Source organism: Pristiophorus japonicus, chromosome 19 (assembly GCF_044704955.1).
Source record: "Pristiophorus japonicus isolate sPriJap1 chromosome 19, sPriJap1.hap1, whole genome shotgun sequence".
NCBI classification, from domain to species: domain Eukaryota; kingdom Metazoa; phylum Chordata; class Chondrichthyes; family Pristiophoridae; genus Pristiophorus; species Pristiophorus japonicus.
The window spans coordinates 99,292,329-99,311,577 of NC_091995.1; the positions used below are offsets into that span (position 1 = coordinate 99,292,329).

General features: G+C 48.6%; 1 protein-coding gene across 3 annotated transcripts in view; it reads right to left on the reverse strand.

Annotated features, from left to right (window-relative positions):
* The window catches only part of LOC139230100 (CCR4-NOT transcription complex subunit 3-like), a 126,728-nt gene extending 108,068 nt beyond the window's left edge, over positions 1-18,660 (reverse strand). For 2 of the 3 annotated variants that reach the window (XM_070861918.1, XM_070861916.1), the window contains exon 1: positions 18,591-18,657. The gene's annotated coding sequence lies outside the window, so the exon portion shown is untranslated. Of the gene's footprint in view, positions 1-18,590 lie in introns of all 3 variants that reach the window. The other variant, XM_070861917.1, reaches the window with a different exon arrangement.
* Positions 18,661-19,249: the final 589 nt, after the last annotated feature.

The following is a 19,249-nucleotide window of genomic DNA, read 5'->3' on the forward strand; positions in this document are numbered from 1 at the left end:
CAAAACAAGGGATCGCCAGTTCCCCCTCCCACTGGAGATTGCTTCCTGCTTCAGTGTCACTGTGAACAGTATCTAGAACAAAGCCTCACAACAAACCGACAAAGCAGCTTACAGGCTCAATGAAAATCCTCCATTTCCCACATTAAAAGCATTACTCAAATAGTTCATCGTGTTGGAGGAGCACGGAGAAATAGTTCATTTGTGAATGATCCACAACACTTGCCTGAAACTTTGCTACAAGTGAGTTTTACAGCTGTTTGCTCCTGAAGGTTTCCAATTCACCCCCAGAGGGCTTCACAAACCACAACACAAGGAACGTTGATTGCTATCAGCTCCAGCGTCCCTGTGCAGATGTCTCTGTGGGTGATGTTATCTGTTTTCCCGTCTCATTCTAAAGCACAACCAGTACCAGATTCGACAGCAGTCACTGTGCAACAATCTCACTGAAACATCAATGCTTTACGGAGTAAAGTGACCCTGAATGAGTGTGCAGTGAAATCTCGTACTGCCAATCACATGCCCACTGCTGACTTCACTGACATGTAAACAACATGCAAACCAGGAGCACACAGCATTGGGCTCCCCATTCACTCCATTGTCAATCACAATATACCACACACCCCCTCGCTCAGTCTATTATCAATCACATGGATGAACTTCAGCAATTGTACATTCCTGTCTGGAATAAAAATAAAACGGGGAAGGTGGCTCAACCGTGGCTAACAAGGGAAATTAAGGATAGTGTTAAATCCAAGGAAGAGGCATATAAAGAGATTGGTGTGCAAAATTAAAGCACATGGTACTGGGGGTAATGTACTGACATGGAAAGAGAACTGGTTGGCAGACAGGAAGCAGAGAGTCGGCATAAACGGGTCCTTTTCAGAATGGCAGGCAGTGACTACTGGGGTGCCGCAGGGCTCAGTGCTGGGACCCCAGCTCTTTACAATATACATCAATGATTTAGATGACGGAATTGAGTGTACTATCTCCAAATTTGCAGATGACACTAAACTGGGTGGTGGTGTGAGTTGTGAGGAGGATGCGAAGAGGCTGCAGGGTGACTTGGACAGGTTAGGTGAGTGGGCAAATGCATGGCAGATGCAGTATAATGTGAATAAATGTGAGGTTATCCACTTTGGTGGCAAAAACATGAAGGCAGAATATTATCTGAATGGCGGCAGATTAGGAAAAGGGGAGATGCAACGAGACTTGGGTGTCATGGTACATTGAAAGATGGCATGCAGGTACAGCAGGCGGTGAAGGCGGCAAATGGTATGTTGGCCTTCATAGCTAGGGGATTTGAGTATAGGAGCAGGGAGGTCTTACTGTAGTTGTACAGGGCCTTGGTGAGGCCACACCTGGAATATTGTGTACAGTTTTGGTCTCCTAATCTGAGAAAGGACGTTCTTGCTATTGAGGGAGTGCAGCGAAGGTTCACCAGACTGATTCCAGGGATGGCAGGACTGACATATGAGGAGAGACTGGATCGACTGGGCCTGTATTCACTGGAGTTTAGAAGGATGCGAGGGGATCTCATTGGAAAATATAAAATTCTGACGGGACTGGACAGGTTAGATGCAGGAAGAATGTTCCCGATGTTGGGGGAAGTCCAGAACCAGGGGACACAGTCTAAGGATAAGGGGTAAGCCAATTAGGACTGAGATGAGGAGAAACTTCTTCACTCAGAGAGTTGTTAACACAGAGAATTGTTGATGCCAGTTGATTGGATATATTCAAGAGGGAGTTAGATATGGCCCTTACGGCTAAAGGGATCAAGGGATATGGAGAGAAAGCAGGAAAGGGGTACGGAGGTGAATGATCAGCCATGATCATATTGAATGGTGGTGCAGGCTCGAAGGGCCGAATGACCTACTCCTGCACCAATTTTCTATGTTTCTATGCACAAAATACCCTTTGCTTGCAATTTGATAGACAGAATATTACACTGCGATAAATCAAGTGCTTTCCCATTCTGAACAGCATAAGCATCACTCTCCTGCACAGAGTGAGAGCGCGTAGAGGAGTGTTTCGATTCAAAGAAATCGAACTGTAATTTCTAAAACTCTGAGTGGAGTGAGATTTACCATTGCATTTACAGGTGAACAGAAGCGTTTCCTGTTTGTGGTGAACTGATGGCTAGACGTAGCTTATTCTTGGCTTCCCACCAAAACGTCCTGTCGAGTGAGTCACTTAATGTCACAAGGAAGTTCATTCAGGTTTCAGCTTCCCAGCACATTAGTAATACTGCACATTCTACCGCGTCACAGTGATCAGTGATCATTCACTAACAACATTCATCACTTGTCTGCTTTCAGTTACAAGACACAGGGCAATGGGGCTATAGAGACACTGGGTAATGGGGGCTATAGAGACACTGGGTAATGGGGGCTATAGAGACATTGGGTAACGGGAGCTATAGAGACACTGGGTAACAGGGGCTATAGAGAAACTGGGTAACAGGGGCTATAGAGACACTGGGTAACGGGGGCTACAGAGACACTGGGTAACGGGGGCTACAGAGACACTGGGTAACGGGGGCTATAGAGATACTGGGTAACCGGGGCTATAGAGACACTGGGTAATGGGAGCTATAGAGACACTGGGTAACAAGCTATAGAGACACTGGGTAACGGGGGCTATAGAGACACTGGGTAACGGGGGCTATAGAGACACTGGGTAACGGGGGCTATAGAGACACTGGGTAACGGGGGCTATAGAGACACTGGGTAACGGGGGCTACAGAGATACTGGGTAACGGGGGCTACAGAGACACTGGGTAACGGGGGCTACAGAGACACTGGGTAACGGGGGCTACAGAGACACTGGGTAACGGGGGCTACAGAGACACTGGGTAACGGGGGCTACAGAGACACTGGGTAACGGGGGCTATAGAGATACTGGGTAACCGGGGCTATAGAGACACTGGGTAATGGGAGCTATAGAGACACTGGGTAACAAGCTATAGAGACACTGGGTAACGGGGGCTATAGAGACACTGGGTAACGGGGGCTACAGAGACACTGGGTAACGGGGGCTATAGAGACACTGGGTAATTGGGGGCTATAGAGACACTGGGTAATTGGGGGCTATAGAGACACTGGGTAACGGGGCTTTAGAGACTGAGACACTGGGGAACTGGGGCTATAGAGACACTGGGTAATGGGGACTATAGAGTCACTGGGTAACGGGGGCTACAGAGACACTGGGTAACGGGGGCTACAGAGACACTGGGTAACGGGGGCTACAGAGACACTGGGTAACGGGGGCTACAGAGACACTGGGTAACGGGGGCTATAGAGACACTGGGTAATTGGGGGCTATAGAGACACTGGGTAACGGGGCTTTAGAGACTGAGACACTGGGGAACTGGGGCTATAGAGACACTGGGTAATGGGGACTATAGAGTCACTGGGTAACGGGGGCTACAGAGACACTGGGTAACGGGGGCTACAGAGACACTGGGTAACGGGGGCTACAGAGACACTGGGTAACGGGGGCTACAGAGACACTGGGTAACGGGGGCTATAGAGACACTGGGTAACGGGGGCTATAGAGACACTGGGTAACGGGGGCTATAGAGACACTGGGTAATGGGGGCTATAGAGACTCTGGGCAATGCGGGCTATAGAGATATTGAGTAACGTGGGCTATAGAGACACTGGCTAATGGGAGCTATAGACGCTGGGTAGCGGGGTCTACAGAGACACTGGGTAACAGGGACGATAGAGACAATGGGTAACAGGGTGTTACAGTGCCTAATGTTTATTTCTGAGAATGTGTTGAAATTCAGCCCGAGCTGGGAACTTGGTTCCCAATGCTCCAAACGTCCTTCTAACAAACAGCCTGTAGCAATGAAAACCTCTTCTGTGAGCTGGCTGTTAAGGGCTGAAGTAAAATGAGTTTTGGACAACCTGAAACTAGCTGATATTGGACTTGATCCCACTCCACCAAACTGCCCAGAATTTAATACAAATGGTCCCTCATTGCAAGCAGCCACTGTGGTGAAGGGTTTGGGAAATTGGAATGTTAGACTGACGTAGTGTGGATATACGCTGCAGGACTTGGGCACATAACCCAGGCCAATGATTCAGTGAGGTACTGAGCAAGCACTGATGAGGGAGGCCGTCTACAGGTTCCAGTGACGGAAGCAGATGATAAAGACCCGACAGTATCATTTTTTTAGAGCAGGGTGTTCTCTTCATGTCCTGACCAACATTCCCCCTCAATCAAAATCACCTGAAGAAATATAACTGGTCAATCATCTCAATGCTGTTTGTGGGAGCTGTATGCGTGCAAATTGGCTGTTACATAGAAACATAGAAAATAGGTGCAGGAGTATGCCATTCGGCCCTTCGAGCCTGCACCGCCATTCAATGAGTTCATGGCTGAACATGCAACTTCAGTACCCCATTCCTGCTTTCTCGCCATACCCCTTGATCCCTCTAATAGTAAGGACTACATCTAACTCCTTTTTGAATATATTTAGTGAATTGGCCTCAACAACTTTATGTGGTAGAGAATTCCACAGGTTCACCACTCTCTGGGTGAAGAAGTTTCTCCTCATCTCGGTCCTAAATGGCTTACCCCTTATCCTTAGACTGTGACCCCTGGTTCTGGACTTCCCCAACATTGGGAATATTCTTCCTGCATCTAACCTGTCCAAACCCGTCAGAATTTTAAACGTTTCTATGAGGTCCCCTCTCATTCTTCTGAACTCCAGTGAATACAAGCCCAGTTGATCCAGCCTTTCTTGATAGGTCAGTCCCACCATCCCGGGAATCAGTCTGGTGAGCCTTCGCTGCACTCCCTCAATAGCAAGAATGTCCTTCCTCAATTTAGGAGACCAAAACTGTACACAATACTCCAGGTGTGGCCTCACCAAGGCCCTGTACAACTGTAGTAACACCTCCCTGCCCCGGCAGCTTTGGTGACTCTAGATAACCTCGGGCTGATCGCACGTCCTCGTGACGGCGACGACTCATTCGAATGTCTGCCCTATCAACTTTCGATGGTACTTTCTGTGCCTACCATGGTGACCACGGGTAACGGGGAATCAGGGTTCGATTCCGGAGAGGGAGCCTGAGAAACGGCTACCACATCCAAGGAAGGCAGCAGGTGCGCAAATTACCCACTCCCGACTCGGGGAGGTAGTCAAATCCCCTCGCTATGAAGGCCAACATGCCTTTTGCTTTCTTAACCACCTGCTGTACCTGCATGCCAACCTTTACAAATGTAAGTTATTTCACTTCAAAAGTAACATCAGCTTTGGGACATGCTGAGGATCTGATGTGGCGCTATGTAAACACGTCTTTGCTTGCTTTGTCACGCTTTATTAGTGTACCAGTCGATCTCCTGTGACCCTGCACACAGAGACTCAAGACTAACTGCAGTCTCCAGGTGTCTGTGGTTCGAGACAGGGAATTACTAGACCGGAACATGCAGACGTAATTCAATCCCCATCTTAAAGTCATACATTCCGTCCTCATTTTTATATAATATTTTGATTTATTATCTATAATTAAATAGCAACCATTTTGGAAACAGAGTAATAGATCTGGTAAGAAAGAAGAAAGACTTGCATTCATATAGCGCTTTTTCGGCTACCGGACGTCTCAAAGCGCTTTACAGCCAATGAAGTACTTTTGGAGTGTAGTCACTGTTGTAATGTGGGAAACGCGGCAGCCAATTTGTGCACAGCAAGCTCCCACACACAGCAATGTGATAATGACCAGATAATCTGTTTTAGTGATGTTGGTTGAGGAATAAATATTGGCCCCAGGACACCGGGGAGAACTCCCCTGCTCTTCTTCGAAATAGAGCCATGGGATCTTTTACATCCAGCCGAGAGAGCAGACGGGGCTGCAGTTTAACGTCTCATCCGAAGGAGCGCAGGACTTTCTCTCCAGTACAGACTGAGGTTGGTGGGAGACGCAAGACTGAGGAGCTACAGCGTGATCACTGGCGGGAGGGTGTAATTACAGTGAGAAATTTACATAGAGGGTTTCCATTATAAATGTGGACATGGAAATTTATGATGGGAAATATTGAAACAGCAGGAAGTAAGGTTTTGAAGATAGAACATGCAGACATTAGCTTTTTAATATATTGTAGAGATAGTAAAAGGTTGCAAACTAACGTCCCATCTCCAACTTCTCTTTCCTTCCTGAAGGTCTTGAACACCTCGTCACCTCCCAAATCTGAGCCCAGGTTTCCTGTGATTCCATGTTTCAATGTCCCCAATCACATTTCCATCCCTACTACAGGACTGAAATGGCCCTAATCAAAGTGAAAAATGACACCCTCTGTGAACGTGGTACACTACCTCTCCTCGACCTCTCTGCAGCCTTTGAGACGATCGACCATCCTCCTCCAAATCATCTCCTCCGCTGTCCAGCTCTGTGCGACAGCCCTATCCGATTGTAGCCACAACATCTCCAGCAAAGACCAACCACAGCCACCTCCAATTTATTCCCAGCCTATGCCCCTGCCTCAGCTCATCTGTCACTGAAACCCTCTTCCACACCTTTATCACTCCAGACTCAACCATTCCAATCCCCCCCGGCCCGTCTCCCATCCTCAACCTTCCATTAACTTCAGCTCATCAAAATCTCTGCTGCCTGGAGTTTATTCCACACCAAGATCCGCTCACCCATCACCTTGTCCGTGCTGACTGACAGTGGCTGTCAGACTCCGAAATGATCATCCTCGTGTTTAAATCCCTTCCTATCTCTGTAACCTCCCCCAACTCTAAACCCTCTCCCGAACTCTCCGATCCTCTGACCTTGTCCTTCTGTGCATCCTCCTTCACCCACCAGCGGCCTGGGCCACAGTCTGCAATTCCCTTTCCACTACACCCTCTCTTTTAAAACCCTCCCGTAAAACCCACTTTTTCACCCAGCTTATGCCCAGCCCTCTTAATATCTTCTCTTTGCTTTGGTGTCTATTTTTGTCTGATTTGGCCTCTGTGAAGCGACTTGGGACATTTTTTTTTACATTAAATGTGCTATATAAATGCAATTTTTTGTTGATAATACAAAGGCAGAAATACTTGCTACCCAATCTCACTGCACTATATTCCAATTCACAAATCGCAAACCACCCTCTGCTCCCTCTCTATATCCTCGCTGTGTTGAAGTGAAGACTCCCTTTCTCACTAGTCCTTCATTTGCCTTGTCAGGATGGTATGAAAGTAAGACTTCCTGCCGTGCAGGGAGTTCATTTTACCGATTGTTGGTTTGATCAAAATCAGTGGGTCTTTTTGGTGTTTTAGAATTTTTTAATTGAAATTGTTAAAATGTACATTAAATCTGGTTTAACGACTCGAGGCCAGAAAAGCAGAGAGTGTGCTGAATGTCTTGGTCACTGCTTCCTGCTACCGGCATCTTTACACCAGGGGGACTCCTGCACAGGAGCTGGCAAGAACATCACACTGGCTCTTCCGTCATTTTCAGTAGCTTCAACACAAATATCAATTGCAAATTTGGGGGATCAGAGCCCTTCAGGTGTAATGTGCTTGTAAAGTATTTCAATAGGGATCGCTGGGTGTAATGTGTTTGGGCAGTATGATAGAGTGGAAGCTAGTACTTAATGCATCCCTGCACTTCTCTGTGTATCGTGTGTACACAACTTGAGTCTGCAGTGACTGTGTCCAATCTGACTGCCGCTGCCCAGTACTGTAAAACAAGTGGCAATGTGGTGCCTGAACATGGTGAGGCTAACCCAAACCGAACCTTACACCTTCCGATTCATCATCACAAGCTGTCCAGCGCAGACAAAGCACTATTTTTTATTTATTTTGGGGTTAAAGTGAGGGGATTTCCAAATAATTCAGGAATCCCGGAGTCAATATAAAACATTCCCACAGCAGCAACAGAATTCAGAACCCACTTCCAAATACATGTGTGTCACACACTTTCTCCGTCACTAACCCATCATGGCTGCTTTTGGGATGTTCCTCATGTGCAGTACGATCCAGGTGAAATCTCTGCCTCAAATTAACTCAGAAAGAGTGGACAAATAGCCCACTCCACCCAACTCCACTTCCCCACCCGCTCCCCATAACCCTCGACTCCCCTATTGTTCAATAATCTGTCTATCTCCACCTTAGATATATTCAATGACCCAGAGCTCTGAAGTAGAGAATTCCACAGATTCACGACCCTCAGAGAAGAAATTCCTCCTCATCTCCGTTTTAAATGGGTGACCCTTTATTCTGAGACTATGCCCCCTAGTTCTAGATTCCCCCACAAGGGGAAACATCCTCTCTGCATCTACCCTGTCCAGCCCCCTCAGAATCTTATACGTTTCAATAAGATCACCTCTCATTCTTTTAAACTCCAATGAGTACAGGCCCAATCTGCTCAACCTTTCTTCATAAAACAACCCCTTCATCTCCGGAATCAACCTAGTGAACCTTCTCTGAGCTGCCTCCAATGCAAGTACATCCTTCCTTAAATAAGGAGACCAAAACTTACGTAGTGCTCCAGGTGTGGCCTCGCCAATGCCCTTTAGTCACAAACTCACAGCTAACCTTCATCCCCACAAAAAGTTATGTATGAAACAAGTCTTTCTGGCTCAGTCACCCAGCCAGCAGTGTTACCATTTCCACTTCGAATCTGTTTATCTTATACTTTCCGAATCCTTAATCTCTCTGCCTTTTAACGTTCATTCTCGCCTGCCATCTTTATCTTCAATTATCCATTCCTGTCACTAGCTGAGCCCAATAAACACATCGCCAATCATCAGAAGTCACTATTAACCACAGCTCCCAGCACTAGTTATCGCTGGTAATCAAACGTCTGGTCTTATTGAATGGCGGAGCAGGCTCGAGGGGCCAAATGGCCTGCTCCTGCTCCCATTCATTGTGTTCTTACGTAGATACCGGTAGTTAACACATCCCGAGTCACCATATATTGCTGTAATCACAGCTCCAGTAACTAGATATTGCTGGTAATCACAGCTCCAGTAACGAGATATTGCTGATAATCACAGCTCCAGTAACGAGATATTGCTGGTAATCACAGCTCCAGTAACGAGATATTGCTGATAATCACAGCTCCAGTAACGAGATATTGCTGTAATCACGGCTCGAGTCACTAGATATTGCTGGTAATCACAGCTCTAGTCACTTGATATTGCTGTAATCACTGATCGAGTCACTGGATATTGCTGTTAATCACAGCTCTAGTCACTAGATATTGCTGGCAATCACAGCTCCAGTCACTAGATATTGCTGGTAATCACAGCTCTAGTCACTGGATATTGCTGGTAATCACAGCTCTAGTCACTGGATATTGCTGGTAATCACAGCTCTAGTCACTTGATATTGCTGTAATCACTGATCGAGTCACTGGATATTGTTGTTAATCACAGCTCTAGTCACTAGATATTGCTGGCAATCACAGCTCTAGTCACTGGATATTGCTGTTAATCACAGCTCTAGTCACTGGATATTGCTGTTAATCACAGCTCTAGTCACTGGATATTGCTGGTAATCACAGCTCTAGTCACTGGATATTGCTGATAATCACAGCTCTAGTTACTAGATATTGCATAATCACAGCTCCAGTCACTAGATATTGCTGGTAATCACAGCTCTAGTCACTTGATATTACATAATCACAGCTCTAGTCACTGGATATTGCTGGTAATCACAGCTCTAGGCACTGGATATTGCTGGTAATCACAGCTCTAGTCACTGGATATTGCTGGTAATCACAGCTCTAGTCACTGGATATTGCTATAATCACAGCTCTAGTCACTAGATATTGCTGTAATCACTGATCTAGTCACTCGATATTGCTATAATCACAGCTCTAGTCACTAGATATTGCTGTAATCACTGATCTAGTCACTCGATATTGCTATAATCACAGCTCTAGTCACTAGATATTGCTGTAATCACTGATCTAGTCACTCGATATTGCTATAATCACAGCTCTAGTCACTAGATATTGCTGTAATCACTGATCTAGTCACTCGATATTGCTATAATCACAGCTCTAGTCACTAGATATTGCTGTAATCACTGATCTAGTCACTCGATATTGCTGGTAATCACAGCTCTAGTCACTGGATATTGCTGTAATCAATGATCTAGTCACCAGATATTGCTGTTAATCACAGCTCTAGTCACTGGATATTGCTGTTAATCACAGCTCCAGTCACTAGATATTGCTGTTAATCACAGCTCTAGTCACTGGATATTGCTGTAATCACTGATCTAGTCACTGGATATTGCTGTTAATCACAGCTCTAGTCACTAGATATTGCTGGCAATCACAGCTCTAGTCACTGGATATTGCTGGCAATCACAGCTCTAGTCACTGGATATTGCTGTAATCACTGATCCAGTCACTGGATATTGCTGTTAATCACAGCTCTAGTCACTGGATATTCTGTAATCACTGATCTAGTCACTGGATATTGCTGTTAATCACAGCTCTAGTCACTGGATATTGCTGTTAATCACAGCTCTAGTCACTAGATATTGCTGTAATCACTTCTCTAGTCACTAGATATTGCTATAATCACAGCTCTCGTCACCAGATATTGCTGTTAATCACTGATCTAGTCACTGGTTATTGCTGTTAATCACAGCTCTGGTCACTGGATATTGCTGGCAATCACAGCTCTAGTCACTAGATATTGCTGTAATCACTGATCGAGTCACTGGATATTGCTGTTAATCACAGCTCTAGTCACTGGATATTGCTGGTAATCACAGCTCCAGTCACTAGATATTGCTGTAATCACAGTTCCAGTCACTAGATATTGCTGTTAATCACAGCTCTAGTCATAAGGGATGGTTTTCTAGACCAATATGTCGAGGAACCAACTAGGGGGGAGGCCATCTTAGACTGGGTGTTGTGAAATGAGAGGATTAATTAGCAATCTCATTGTGCGAGGCCCCTTGGGGAAGAGTGACCATAATATGGTGGAATTCTGCATTAGGATGGAGAATGAAACAGTTAATTCAGAGGCCATGGTCCAGAACTTAAAGAAGGGTAACTTTGAAGGTATGAGGCGTGAATTGGCTAGGATAGATTGGTGAATGATACTTAAGGGGTTGACTGTGGATGGGCAATGGCAGACATTTAGAGACCGCATGGATGAACTACAACAATTGTACATTCCTGTCTGGCGTAAAAATAAAAAAGGGAAGGTGGCTCAACCGTGGCTATCAAGGGAAATCAGGGATAGTATTAAAGCCAAGGAAGTGGCATACAAATTGGCCAGAAATAGCAGCGAACCCGGGGACTGGGAGAAATTTAGAACTCAGCAGAGGAAGACAAAGGGTTTGATTAGGGCAGGGAAAATGGAGTACGAGAAGAAGCTTGCAGGGAACATTAAGGCGGATTGCAAAAGTTTCAATAGATATGTAAAGAGAAAAAGGTTAGTAAAGACAAACATAGGTCTCCTGCAGTCAGAATCAGGGGAAGTCATAACAGGGAACAAAGAAATGGCAGACCAATTGAACAAGTACTTTGGTTCGGTATTCACTAAGGAGGACACAAACAACCTTCCGGATATAAAAGGGGTCAGAGGGTCTAGTAAGGAGGAGGAACTGAGGGAAATCTTTATTAGTCGGGAAATTGTGTTGGGGAAATTGATGGGATTGAAGGCTGATAAATCCCCAGGGCCTGATGGACTGCATCCCAGAGTACTTAAGGAGGTGGCCTTGGAAATAGCGGATGCATTGATAGTCATTTTCCAACATTCCATTGACTCTGGATCAGTTCCTATCGAATGGAGGGTAGCCAATGTAACCCCACTTTTTAAAAAAGGAGGGAGAGAGAAAACAGGGAATTATAGACCGGTCAGCCTGACCTCAGTAGTGGGTAAAATGATGGAATCAATTATTAAGGATGTCATAGCAGTGCATTTGGAAAGAGGTGACATGATAGATCCAAGTCAGCATGGATTTGTGAAAGGGAAATCATGCTTGACAAATCTTCTGGAATTTTTTGAGGATGTTTCCAGTAAAGTGGACAAGGGAGAACCAGTTGATGTGGTATATTTGGACTCTCAGAAGGCTTTCGACAAGGTCCCACAAAAGAGATTAATGTGCAAAGTTAAAGCACATGGGACTGGGGGTAGTGTGCTGACGTGGATTGAGAACTGGTTGGCAGACAGGAAGCAAAGAGTAGGAGTAAATTGCAACTTTTCAGAATGGCAGGCAGTGACTAGTGGGATACCGCAAGGTTCTGTGCTGGGGCCCCAGCTGTTTACATTGTACATTAATGATTTAGACGAGGGGATTAAATGTAGTATCTCCAAATTTGCGGATGACACTAAGTTGGGTGGCAGTGTGAGCTGCGAGGAGGATGCTGTGAGGCTGCAGAGTGACTTGGATAGGTTAGGTGAGTGGGCAAATGCATGGCAGATGAAGTATAATGTGGATAAATGTGAGGTTATCCACTTTGGTGGTAAAAACAGAGAGACAGACTATTATCTGAATGGTGACAGATTAGAAAAAGGGGAGGTGCAACGAGACCTGGGTGTCATGGTACATCAGTCATTGAAGGTTGGCATGCAGGTACAGCAGGCGGTTAAGAAAGCAAATGGCATGTTGGCCTTCATAGCGAGGGGATTTGAGTACAGGGGCAGGGAGATGTTGCTACAGTTGTACAGGGCCTTGGTGAGGCCACACCTGGAGTATTGTGTACAGTTTTGGTCTCCTAACTTGAGGAAGGACATTCTTGCTATTGAGGGAGTGCAGCGAAGGTTCACCAGACTGATTCCCGGGATGGTGGGACTGACCTATCCAGAAAGACTGGATCAATTGGGCTTGTATTCACTGGAGTTCAGAAGAATGAGAGGGGACCTCATAGAAACGTTTAAAATTCTGACGGGTTTAGACAGGTTAGATGCAGGAAGAATGTTCCCAATGTTGGGGAAGTCCAGAACCAGGGGTCACAGTCTAAGGATAAGGGGTAAGCCATTTAGGACCGAGATGAAGAGAAACTTCTTCACCCAGAGATTGGTGAACCTGTGGAATTCTCTACCACAGAAAGTTGTTGAGGCCAATTCACTAAATATATTCAAAAGGGAGTTAGATGAAGTCCTTACTACTAGGGGGATCAAGGGGTATGGCGAGAAAGCAGGAAGGGGGTACTGAAGTTGCATGTTCAGCCATGAACTCATTGAATGGCGGTGCAGGCTAGAAGGGCTGAATGGCCTACTCCTGCACATATTTTCTATGTTTCTATTTTTCTATCACAGCTCTAGTCACTAGATATTGCTTATAATCACAGCTCTAGTCACTAGATATTGCTGTTAATCACAGCTCTAGTTACTGGATATTGCTGGTAATCACAGCTCTAGTCACTAAATATTGCTGTAATCACAGCTCTAGTCACTGGATATTGCTGTAATCACTGATCTAGTCACTGAATATTGCTGGCAATCACAGCTCTAGTCACTAGATATTGCTGTAATCACTGATCTAGTCACTAGATATTGCTGTAATCACTGATCTAGTCACTAGATATTGCTGTTAATCACAGCTCTAGTCACTGGATATTGCTGTTAATCACAGCTCTAGTCACTAGATATTGCTGGCAATCACAGCTCTAGTCACTGGATATTGCTGGCAATCACAGCTCTAGTCACTGGCTATTGCTGTAATCACAGCTCTAGTCACTGGATATTACTGGCAATCACAGCTCTAGTCACTAGATATTGCTGTAATCACTGATCTAGTCACTGGATATTGCTGTTAATCACAGCTCTAGTCACTGGATATTGCTGTTAATCACAGCTCTAGTCACTGGATATTGCTGGCAATCACAGCTCTCGTCACTAGATATTGCTGTAATCACAGCTCTAGTCACTAGATATTGCTGTAATCACTGATCTAGTCACTGGATATTGCTGTTAATCACAGCTCTAGTCACTGGATATTGCTGGCAATCACAGCTCTAGTCACTGGATATTGCTGGCAATCACAGCTCTAGTCACTGGATATTGCTGTAATCACTGATCCAGTCACTGGATATTGCTGTTAATCACAGCTCCAGTCACTGGATATTGCTGTTAATCACAGCTCCAGTCACTAGATATTGCTGTTAATCACAGCTCTAGTCACTGGATATTGCTGTAATCACTGATCTAGTCACTGGATATTGCTGTTAATCACAGCTCTAGTCACTGGATATTGCTGTTAATCACAGCTCTAGTCACTAGATATTGCTGTAATCACTTCTCTAGTCACTAGATATTGCTGTTAATGACAGCTCTAGTCACTGGATATTGCTATTAATCACAGCTCTAGTCACTAGATATTGCTGTTAATGACAGCTCTCGTCACTCGATATTGCTGGCAATCACTTCTCTAGTCACTAGATATTGCTGTAATCACAGCTCTAGTTACTGGATATTGCTGTTAATCACGGCTCTAGTCACTGGATATTGCTGTTAATCACAGCTCTAGTCACTAGATATTGCTGGTAATCACAGCTCTAGTCACCAGATATTGCTGTAATCACAGCCCCAGTCACTAGATACCACCAACAAATACATCTTAATCTCCAGATGTTTTTTAGTAAACACAGCTCACTGCACCAAACATTACGAGTAAACCCAGCTACAATCACTAGACAGGAAGAAAGAACTTGAATTTATATAGTGCCTTTCACGGCCTCAGGAAGTCCCGTTTACAGCCAATGAAATGCTATTGTTTTGAAGTGTAGTCACTGCTGTATTGTAGGAAATCTGCTGGGCAGGCCATATTGTCCGCATGCCAGACACGAGACTCCCAGAGCAATGCTCTACTCGGAACTCCTTCATGGCAAACGAGTCAAATGTGGGCAGAGGAAACATTACAGGGACACCCTCAAAGCCTCCCTGAAAAAGTGCAACATCCCCACCGACACCTGGGAGTCCCTGGCCAAAGACCGCCCTAAGTGGAGGACGTGCATCCGGGAGGGCGCTGAGCACCTCGAGTCTCGTCGCCGAGAGCATGCAGAAACCAAGCGCAGGCAGCGGAAGGAGCATGCGGCAAACCTGTCCCACCCTCCTCTTCCCTCAACCACTGTCTGTCCCACCTGTGACAGAGACTGTTTAACCACTTAAGGACTCATTTTAAGATTGGAAGCAAGTCTTCCTCAATTCCGAGGGACTGCCTATGATGATGATGATGGAGGAAATACAGCAGCCAATTTGTGTACAAGATCTCACAAAAAGCAATGAAATAAGTGCGCAGATCAGTTGTTCTTTTTGGATGTTAGTTGAGAGATAACCATTGGCCAGGACAATCTTACTCTTCGAATAGTGCCATGGAATCTTTCACAGATTTAATGAGTAATCACAGCTCCAGTCACCAGACAGACTCAGACCTGGGATCAAAGCTGGGCCTTGGCTGGTTCTTGCACCACAAGGTACCATCGGGGAGAGGGGTGATCAGATCCACTTCCCACAAGCGCATCTTTAAAAGTCTTAATAAAGAAAAAAAATACTGCGGATGCAGTTCTGACGAAGGGTTATTGACCTGAAACGTTAACTCTGATTCTCTCCACAGATGCTGCCTGACCCGCTGGGATTTCCAGCATTGTCTGTTTTTACTTTAAAAGTCTTGTTCTTTACTCTGTGTTTGTGGGGTTCAGTGCAAATGTGCGTTTGTTACTCAGTTAGGTTCCCAGTACCCCCGCACCTCCACCCATCCCTTCCAAGTATTTTTCTCAAAGCAGAAACACAGGAGTCACTCAGGGTCTTACTCTGGAGAATTCCTCGACAGCTGAGAGAACAGTCTCTGATCTGAGGCACATCCAATAAAACAATGGAAGATTGGCTCTCCGAGGTTCACAATGTCATTGGTTACTGTGCACTACATGGAATGCCGCAACCCCCTCACCACAGGATCTGCAGTCACTCAGAGTGCGCTTTGAATATCGTTACTCACTAATCTCGCACACAAGTCACCATTAGTGCATTCTACTGGTAAACAGTTTATGTGGTGAGTCTCACAACCCCCCACAAACTGCAACGACTGTGATCCCAATCAATCAAATCCAAACCTTTGCCCCTCACAAATAGGGCAATGTAACAGAATAAACTACTGTGTTACAAAACCCTGACCAAAACAGTGATTTTATTTCAGAACAAGAGGAAAGCCTTGTTACTAAGATGGCAAAAGTTGTTGCAATGAAGCGGGCGTTCTGTTGTGAACTTTAGATCAGTCATGATCTTAGTAAATGGCAGAGCAGGCTCGAGGGGCCGTACGGCCTACTCCTAATTCTTATGTTCTTAACTTCACGAGAGTGTACTCAATGAGCGTTACAGAGGCAACACACTTTCTGTAAGTTGTAAAAAGAGAGTAAAAAAAGTCCTGAGCAACACTCTGTTTATTTTTGCTGCCAGGGCCTGTCCTGTGCCGAGGGGGCCTGTCCTGTGCCGAGGGGGGTCTGTCCTGTGCCGCGGGGGCCTGTCCTGTGCCGAGGGGGCCTGTCCTGTGCCGAGGGGGCCTGTCCTGTGCCGAGGGGGGTCTGTCCTGTGCCGCGGGGGCCTGTCCTGTGCCGAGGGGGGTCTGTCCTGAACCGCGGGGGCCTGTCCTGTGCCGAGGGGGCCTGTCCTGTGCCGAGGGGGCCTGTCCTGTGCCGAGGGGGCCTGTCCTGTGCCGCGGGGCCTGTCCTGTGCCGCGGGGCCTGTCCTGTGCCGTAGGGCCGTCGGCAAACTTTCATGTGTGTGCATTTTAATTTTATTGAACCGAATTATGTTGAGGGATAAAAATTCTGATTCCAAATCACACTGAGTGTACAATCAGAATTTGAATTACTGTTCCTCGCTGCTCATTACATCTGGCTGTGAGGAACATACTTGTGAATCACTCTGTGAAGATTGTGAGTTACTATGATTGTAGTTGGTGACTTGCCAATGTACAGAACCGATTTTGTCGCCTTTGGTTTCCCTACAATACAACAGCAGCTGCACTCTAGAAAGTGACTCATTTGACGTGAAACACTTTGAGATCTCTCCAGACAATAAGATGCAATGTAAGTGCTTGGACTGACAGTATTTCTCTTTCTTTTTCATTGTCACCAGCTACACTCAAACAATCAGCATGAGTGCAGTAAGGGCATGAAGAATCTCAGAGCGGAGCCCACACAGTTTCCCCCATTCCTCTCTCTGAGACCGAGGGTCTGTTCCTGACATGGAGAAATTAAAACCATCCCAAATAACCCAGCGTTCAGGGTGGGCTCTGCAGACCTTGTAGGTGGAGATGTGGCCGGATCGGCTCATCCTATAGGGTCCGTGCTCCCAGCCCTGTGGGGTCCCAGCCCCCCCGTCCTGTGGGGTCTGAGTGCCCCCCCCATCCTGTGGGGTCCCAGCCCCCCTGTCCTGTGGGGTCTGAGTGCCCCCCCCGTCCTGTGGGGTCCGAGTCTTCCCCCGTCCTCAGGGTCTGAGTGCCCCCCCCCATCCTGTGGGGTCCCAGCCCCCCCCCCATCCTGTGGGGTCCCAGCCCCCCCCCCCTGTCCTGTGGGGTCTGAGTGCCCCCCCGTCCTGTGGGGTCCGAGTGCCCCCCCCGTCCTGTGGGGTCCGAGTACCCCCCCCCCCCGTCCTGTGGGGTCCGAGTGCCCCCCCCCGTCCTGTGGGGTCCGAGTGCCCCCCCCCGTCCTGTGGGGTCCCAGCCCCCCCCGTCCTGTGGGGTCCCAGTGCCCCCTCCCCCATCCTGTGGGGTCCCAGCACCCCCGTCCTGTGGGGTTCGAGTCCCCCCCCGTCCTGTGGAGTCCCAGCCCCCCCATCCTGTGGGGTCCCAGCTCCCCCCCATCCTGTGGGGTCCCAGCCCCCCCCCATCCTGTGGGGTCTGAGTGCCCCCCCCCCCCGTCCTGTGGGGTCCCAGCCTCTCCCCCCCCCATCCTGTGGAGTCCCAGCCCCCCCCCATCCTGTGGGGTCCCAGCCCCCCCCCCATCCTGTGGGGTCCCAGCTCCCCCCCATCCTGTGGGGTCCCAGCCCCCCCCCCATCCTGTGGGGTCTGAGTGCCCCCCCCCCGTCCTGTGGGGTCCCAGCCTCTCCCCCCCCCATCCTGTGGGGTCCCAGCCCCCCCCCCATCCTGTGGGGTCTGAGTGCCCCCCCCCCCGTCCTGTGGGGTCCCAGCCTCTCCCCCCCCCCCATCCTGTGGGGTCCCAGCTCCCCCCCATCCTGTGGGGTCCCAGCGCCCCCCCCCCCGTCCTGTGGGGTCCCAGCGCCCTCTCTTCTCGCGGCGTTTATCCCTTGGCCGTGTGGCGACAGAGACGGTGGGCCCCCAGCACTGTTGCCCGCGGTAACGATGCCACCCTGGGTTTGAAGGCACCGTTGCCGAGGCGACGCCGCGTTGGCATTCGGCAGGGAATGCTGCTCCTCACCCTCAGGATCCACAACCAGTCACTCCCCAGGTCTCAGGCCCGGGCCTCGACCTTTCCCCTCCTCAAACCCCCACAGCCGGACCCAGGCCGCACAGCCTCGGCCTCGCCGGTCACCGCCGCCCGGAAGCCGAGTCTGGGCCGCCCAGCGCCGCGGCCGAGCAGCGGGAGAGCCCGGGGCGGGCACAGAGGGACGCCCAGGGTGTAGAAAGCACGGGAGCCGCGGAGACCCCAGGCGGTGGCGGGACTTACCGAGCGAGAGAAGCCGGATCCGGAGCCACGGCGGAGCACGGTCACAAAATGGCGGCCGGCCGGCAGAGAGTGCAGGACAGCGCCATCCGCGGCAGGACCGGGAACTGCAGCCGGCTCAGCCCCGCCTCCTGCGGCCAGTCAGGGAACTGCAGCCGGATCAGCCCCGCCACCTGCGGCCGGACCGGGAACTGCAGCCGGCTCAGCCCCGCCTCCTGCGGCCAGTCAGGGAACTGCAGCCGGATCAGCCCCGCCACCTGCGGCCGGACCGGGAACTGCAGCCGGCTCAGCCCCGCCTCCTGCGGCCGGACCGGGAACTGCAGCCCCGCCTCCTGCGGCCAGTCAGGAAACTGCAGCCGGCTCAGCCCCGCCTCCTGCGGCCAGTCAGGGAACTGCAGCCCCGCCTCCTGCGGCCAGTCAGGGAACTGCAGCCCCGCCTCCTGCGGCCAGTCAGGAAACTGCAGCCGGCTCAGCCCCGCCTCCTGCGGCCAGTCAGGAAACTGCAGCCAGCTCAGCCCCGCCACTAGCGGCCAGTCAAGGAACTCCAGCCCGATTCAGCTCCCGCCAGCTGCCACTTAGGGAACTGCAATCCGGCTCAGCCAATCACTTTAAATCTGTGTCCTCCAGTTCTCGACCCTTCCGCCAATGGGAACAATTTCTCG